Genomic DNA, 7,579 nt, shown 5'->3' with positions numbered 1-7,579 from the left:
GGGCTCGAACCCACGAACTGCGAGATCATGACCTAAGCGAAAGTCGGACGCTTAACCGACTAAACCACCCAGGCGCCCCTCCTGGAGCCTGCTTTTGGATTCTGTGTCTCCCTCTCTCTCTGCCCTTCCCGTGCTTCTGCTCTGCCTCTGTCTCTCGCTCAAGAATAAATAAAACATTAAAAAAAAAAAAAAAAAAGAAGATCCACAGTTGCACCTGTGCTTCCTGGCCACGCCTCATGGCGGTACCTGCCATCGCCATTGTTTGCATACTGTTCTGGGGTCAGAAATCTTTCCTCCTTAGGTCATTGAGAATGCAGTGCATACTATCTGCCGGCAGAAGACATTCCGAGTCGCAGAACTTTCCAAACCTTTTCTCACATGGAGCAAAGTCTTAACCATGCAGACTTCATAGCTGAGATTTACGCCCGATGAGGCCAGGTGGGCTGTCCAAGTAGGGCTGCCTGGAGAATTCAAATTACCCATAACTTACCTGATTTCAAGTCATCTTAGGGAGAACTTAAAGTCACTTTGGAAGACATGCACGTCGCATTGCTTGCACACTAGAAATGATTTCTCTGAAAACACTGAGTTGAAGCTGTATCCACCCCTCTAAAATGTTTTCTCATTTTTAAAAGGTTTCACCAATCAAGTTATTCAGTTTCAGCCATAAGGATACACCCTCATCTATGGGTAACCTAGAAAGACTTTAGAAATTATAGGATGTTTCCAGCGGAAGCAGGGGACATGTTTAAGCTTTTGCTCCATTGACCTTTCTGCTCGGAATCACGTCTCTCTCCCCTCATGTTCTCACCAACACCCGATGACGGATTCCACTGACCCTTCTGACTGTCATGCCCTGATTCCTCTCTGCTCTCTTTGCAGCCTGTGTTTTCTTCTGCCCCGGTACTAGGTTATCCATATATGTTTAGACATCGATATTTTCTCTGCGGTTCTCTAAATGCCTGTAGAGCAGGGATTGTGCTTTGTGGCATTTGTGGCTCCGGCAGCCATGCTGATCTCTGACACATGAGAGGAGCACACACGTTTTCTCGGTGAATAGATGAACATGTGAATGGACAGTAGGGTCTCCCAAGATTGTCCTGTAATGGTTGTGGCAACAGTTAACATGGTTTGAACCTTCAAAACACTTGTGGCCGATCCATCATGACTGCCTACCAGGTGCCAGCACGTGGCCCACGCCTCAGCGAGCATGTCTAAACTGTTCCGTGTCTGAGTTTAGGAAAGAGCTGGAGGAATCGACTTCCCTTTTGACTCTCCTCCATCACTTTCACCTAAATTAATCCCCGTTTTTAATGAATTTGGGGGGTGTATGCTGTCCTCTCTCAATCATCTCTACCTGGAATTAGATGGGGACTCTCAGGACAGACAGGATTACCTGCTACTTCTGTTCCCACTGACTCTTCAGCAGGCTTTTCCCCGAGGATGAGACCCCGTAGCGCTGGGTGCAGCGCACCTGTGCTTCCGTGACATCGTGGTCCAGACGGCCGCGGGACCGAGGCGGGCTCCGTGCTGTGAGCTCCGCAGCTGTGTGCGGGGTGGCTGGACGACAGCGGGCTCATGGGAAGCACGTCCCCGGATGTGCTCAGTTACCCGGCAGCAGGCTTTCAGCAGGACTGTCTAAGCACCAGTGAGAATAGAAGGAAATAAGGAAATGTTTTTTTTCTGGTGAAGGGGGGACACCCTCGTATCTCTTGACTTAGCAAATGTGGAGAAAACTGCTCTCCAAAGAACCCACTTCTGTAATTGAAGATGACCTTTGCCAAGTGGGGAGCATGCTGTGTGTGGTCGGGGGTCCCGAGTCCCAGGGGGTTCGAAGCCCTAGTGACTGACTGACGGCAGAGTTGGCTCAGGACACCTACTCGGTGACAGCACATTATCATGTGTTATCATCTGCTTCCTGCGACCACAACACGCCAGCACATCGTACTGCGCAGAGACCGCGAGTCCGTGCACCTTTACGGTCTCTGACCCCGACCAGCCCAGAACAGATCAGTCATTAACTTCCTGTCCTTCATCATAACAGACGTAACTGGAATGTTGAGGGAAATACTCGTTTTTAAAGTTTCAGGAAATTATGAAGGAAATTGTATAGATAAAACTTCAGGATCAAGACTCCTGGCATGAAGTCATCCATCATCTTTCCTGCACATACACTTTCACGTTCAAAATCAAAAGAAACTTTAAAAAAGGACAAAAGGAAGATATTTCATCTCATGTACTTAGTAAGTGCAGGGAGTTACTCCGTAGCATGCTAATCTTCTTTGAGATGACTATAAAGCTGAATGTTTTTTTAAACAATGGGAATTAGGAAGCTTCTAAGCCTAGAAGAATTTAGAAATGATTGGATTTGTTGCTCACATTCACTAATTATATTGACTCATCAAAATCATTGTAGGAAATTTCCCAGAGTGCCAAAATCTATCTATCAACACATTTTTAATCCGCGTTGTGTGCCTCATGTGGAGTCGGTGGTTGTGGGCGCTGAAGTCACAGAGCCCCTCTTCCCAGTGGGGTTTCAGTAAAGAAAGAGACAAGGAGAGAAACCTCCATGACAATTAAATAAGTTACTAACCTTTTAGGATAGATTGTTCTAAATTATGGCCCTTTTGTCAGTTGTAAATTGTGCCCACATCCAAAGAAATCAAGCCATACAAAGATTGTTTTCCCCCCAAAGCTGCCTTTCACTGATTCATTCAAGGGATGCTTGTGGGGTGGCCCCAGGTTCTGAGCACCCTGGAGGTGGATGGTCAGGAGCCCAGGGACCTTGGAACAGTGACCGGGTTCGGGAGGGCATCAGCACCAGTGACACGAGCACTTGCAGGGCATTCCCCGCGGGGCCGGCCTGAGCTGGGCTCTGTGGCTAATCAGTGCACGTGGGGAAGGTGACGGCGAGACAGGGCGAGGCCCCGTGGCATCCCGGGGAACAAGCCCACGGCGCGCGGGGGCAGGAGGCGCAGACAGGAGCCAGGGCAGGGGGGCGCACACACGCACCGCCCGGCAGGGAGGGGGCCATAGTAGCACGTGTGCAGGCGGACCCTGGCTGCTCTGTGGGAGACGGGACAAAGGAAAGGGCCCAAGAGGGGCTGCACACAAGGAACCAGCCTGAGCCCAGATCACCGGTGCCTCCTGGGATGAGAAACTTTCGGCACAAAACCTGTAAGATGATTTTAGGGGGAGGCAGGAGGTGATGGGCAGAATTGGGAAAGGCCAGATATGTTTGGGTTTCAAGGAGCACAGGTAAGAAAGTGATAGAGACCGAGAGCAACCAGTGTGAGACGTGTACAGAAATGCACAAACGGCATATACAGCCTATTTACGCACAGATGTCAGTAATTCTTTCTGTGATTACGTGTATTGGTGATGTGTAAATACAGTACATTCGTCCACGTGTGTGCAGGTCTGGATAGACAGAGACACACTGGAACTCCTCCAATCCTGCTTGGTACCTTAGGATGGATGAGTATCTGCGCTGAAATGATGCTCTTTCTGAGGACTTTGTTCCTTCTGAGCATCCATCTTGTTAGAAATCACTCCACTCTTGGAAACTGCCCATAATGAAGCTCATACGACATGCGAGACCCTGGGGTAAGGCCTGTGTGTTTGTTTTCTGAGTTAAGCCATGCACAGAGTGCCAGAAGTAAGTTATCTTCAAGTCGTACGGGAGGCCAGTGAGGTGTGGCTGAGACTAAGCACTTTTCCAGGCAACATAAACGTGGAAACCATTGAAGGGGGGGGTCCACTTGGACTTGGGGGCCTGCATTCCCAGGCTGGTGGGCACTTAGGATCACGAATCCTTCTGATTCCCCATTTGGGACAAACGCCACAGATCATTACTCCAGGCTCGTCCCTCCAGGGCCGAGGACCCCGAGTGTTGAGAGGGAAGCTACCTGCTCAGGAGGCTGACATCGCCCTGTCAGATCTGCAACCACACGCTGGCCTCCGCCTCCCTGACCTGCTGTTTGATAACCACAGTCTTCAACACAGATAATAATTAGAAGTGAGTAATGGCTTACACACACTGCAAACACAAATGCTTTGACCAAACTAAGGAAGAAGCACATTCAAATGTCATTTTATACAAATAAGTTCCCCTTAGAAGTTACGTGTAAGTCGCATCTTTGTGTATGGAATTGTCGACTGTCCCTTCTCCTGGGGATCATTTGGTAGTGCCCAGGGATCTTAGTCTTTAAGTGCCTTTGCTTTTTCCTTGTCATCAACGAATTTATGATTTATTAGTAAAATATCAGGAACTCTGAAGCTGAGCTGTGAGCTTTGGATCTGTAGGGCTTCATGCTGCAATTGGGAAATTGTAGTCGTGTGTGTGTGTGTGTGTGTGTGTGCATGGACATATGCGTGTGCCCCAGCAAAACTTGTTTATAAGTACATTTTTTCTGAGAAGCTAACTCATAGTTTTCATCAAATTTTAAGGACATATACCCCAAATGATGAGCGACAGTAAGATAGGGGAGCTTTCAGGCCAGTGAAGAGCCACTGATGGAATCATACAATTTTTGATAGTGATGGTTTTGACAAACAAGTTGAGTTTTAATTAGACTGAAAGGAAATGTAGAGGTCAATGTGAAAGTGGTTTCCTTGGCCATCTTATGCCTTTTTAAGCAGCCCAAGAGTTTCTAGGCTGAGGAGAGTGACAGCCCGGCGGCCCACCCACCCCCATGGTGGGCCTGGACACTTAGATGTGTTCACACTTACCTGTTATGTCCATGTGCTGCCTGTGCTGTTATTACTACTTCATGTGCAGCTATGAGTCTTTCCTCTCAAGGCTGCTCCATCCAACTTGGAAGGCTTTTATTATTAGATTTTTCCTTTCGTGGGTGCATGCTGCTGCCCTGTGATCATTAATTTTATGTGTCAGCCTGAGTGGGCTAAGGGATCTGCAGAGAGCTGGTATTTCTGGGTGTGTCCTCCAGGGGGTCTCCGGAAGAGGTTAATGTGAATCCACAGGCAAGTAAAGGAGATCACGCTCACAGTGGGGCGGGCATCAGCCGACCAAACTACTAAGGGCAGGGATATAACAAAAGACACAGGAAGAGCGAATTTGCCCCTTTGCTTGAACAGGGATGTTTATCTTCTCCTGCGCTGGACGTCAGCTCTTCTGTTTCTCAAGCACTCAGATTTGGATGCGGACTTTCATCACTGGCTGCCCTGGATCTCAGAGCTTTGAGTTTGGACTATAACTACACCACTCATGTCCCCGATTCTCCAGCTTGAGGATGGCAGATCATGGGGCTTCTCAGTATTCATAATTATATGAGTCAATTGCTGTAATAAATCTCCTATCTATCTATCTATCTATCTATCTATCCATCCATCCATCCATCCATCCATCTCTCTCTTTCTCTCTCTCTTCAGCCAATCAGCCAGCCTATTGATTCTGTTTCTGAGGACCCTGACTAATATACACCCTATAACTATTTGTCCCGGCCCCTCCCCCAGGGTCTAATGATGCACCTTCTTCATCACAACCATTGTTGCCCCCTGTGACCACCCTCCTCCAGGCTTCTGTCCTCAGCATCTTCCCTTGACTGTCAAACTCCACACTCTCTGGTCTCTGGAATCTAATCAGAGATGAAGACAGACACCAGAGGTGAGCTCTGACCAGCTCAAAGTAGTTAGGGAGATGGCACTGCCTCTTCCCCTCTTACCACACTTTTCTTTAAAAATCCTTAAAAAGCAATAACTTCTTTGGCACCTGTAGCCCACTGATGGCTCATAGACAATTAAAAAATCATTTTTTTCACATGTTATCTTTATTTATTTATTTTTTTAAAATTTTAATGTTTTATTTATTTCTAGGAGAGAGAGAGAGAGAGAGACAGCGTGAGCAGGGGAGGGTCAGAGAGAGAGGGAGGGACAGACTCTGAAACAGGCTCCAGGCTCCGAGCTGGTAGTCAGCACAGAGCCCGACGCGGGGCTCGAACCCACGAACTGCAAGATCATGACCTAAGCGAAAGTTGGACGCTCAACCGACTAAGCCACTCAGGCGCCCCTTCACATGTTATCTTTAAACCATGGCTTTTCCCCTATGCCTCAAATGTCTAGTTGTTTTTATGAATAAAAATATAACATTTTCTATTTGTCCACAATAGATTTTATTATTTATGATTCACGGCCTTCTGTGACGGGTCTCTAGGGGCATCTGTAGAAAATGTTCTAGAAAACAGCTCACATGCCAGATGGTGTGGTCTGGTGGTGCCTCCCTGTTGCCACAAATATGGCTACTCTTCGTTTCTCATATCTGTGTGTGATGCAGTTATTGCTTTACTTCCCACTGGCCCCCATTTCTATCATTTGATGCCTCATGGCCAACAGTGGTGTAGGGACAGAGCAGAAATGGGGATGACTATAGAAAACAATGTTCCACACTCTTTTGAGGTTACTGCGGTTCCAATCACCTTCTTCTGGGAACGTGTATTCCCTACATTTCCTTTGTCCTGATTTCTTTTTTTTTTTTAAATTTTTTTTAATGTTTTATTTATTTCTAGGAGAGAGAGAGAGACAGCGTGAGCAGGGGAGGGTCAGAGAGAGAGGGAGTCACAGACTGAAACAGGCTCCAGGCTCTGAGCTGGCAGTCAGCACAGAGCCCGACGCGGGGCTCGATCCCACAAACCGCGAGATCATGACCCGAGCGAAAGTCGGACGCTTAACCGACTAAGCCACCCGGGCGCCCCTCCTTTGTCCTGATTTCTACCTCCCGCCTCCAGTACGATTTCTCTCTGTCTTCTCTTGACTCCTTCAGTTGTCAACATGCTTAAGAAGCTGCATCAGGACCACAGACCGGGCACAGGCTCATCCTGGTCACCTGCCCCCCCCCCCCCCAGGGGGCCCAGAGTCCTGCCCAGGACCATCGAGGGATCTGGCTTACGATACTAATGTATTTGGTCAATGATATTTTTATAGGACACTAAGTGACACAATGACTTTAACATCTATCATGAGCCAGAATAACAGAAAGGTATCACCCTATTCAAATATTCCCATTTTATAACAGAAACATGAGGTTTTATAGTAACTTGGAAATGCTGGTCTTTACTTAAATTCAATATCCTGCGTGTACTCTAATCATGGTCCCATAACATATTATTCAACCATTTTTTTTCTGAGAAACGTAGAAATTAACATACCCTTTAATTTTAAGTGAAATATTATTCTCACGTGTTTTTCTTCACATCACTTTGTCACAAAGAGACCAAAAGGACATTTAATAAAAAACAGGAAGAAGAACGACTGTGGAGTTAGTTATTCGCTACTTTGTTCACAAGAAACAGAATAGTTTTCATGTGCAGATGAATCCGTTAAATAATCATTTTTACAGCCATTAAAAGTAATTTACAAATGCACAAATTGATAACATGCAGTTCTCAGCCACACCACATATCATTTATTTCACCTATAAAATCTTACTGCATTTCTGATTAGCCACGCTCATAAAAGGTTATCAATAGGAAAGCCCCAGCCTCACGCGCACGTGAGAAAATATCACCCCCTTTGTCTACTTTCTGCTCTTCTTCCTTTCCACGTGCGCCCACACACACAGATA

This window comes from Hyaena hyaena, unplaced genomic scaffold, assembly GCF_003009895.1.
Source record: "Hyaena hyaena isolate Hyena2069 unplaced genomic scaffold, ASM300989v1 scaffold_612, whole genome shotgun sequence".
NCBI lineage: Eukaryota > Metazoa > Chordata > Mammalia > Carnivora > Hyaenidae > Hyaena > Hyaena hyaena.
This window is presented reverse-complemented; position numbering follows the sequence as displayed.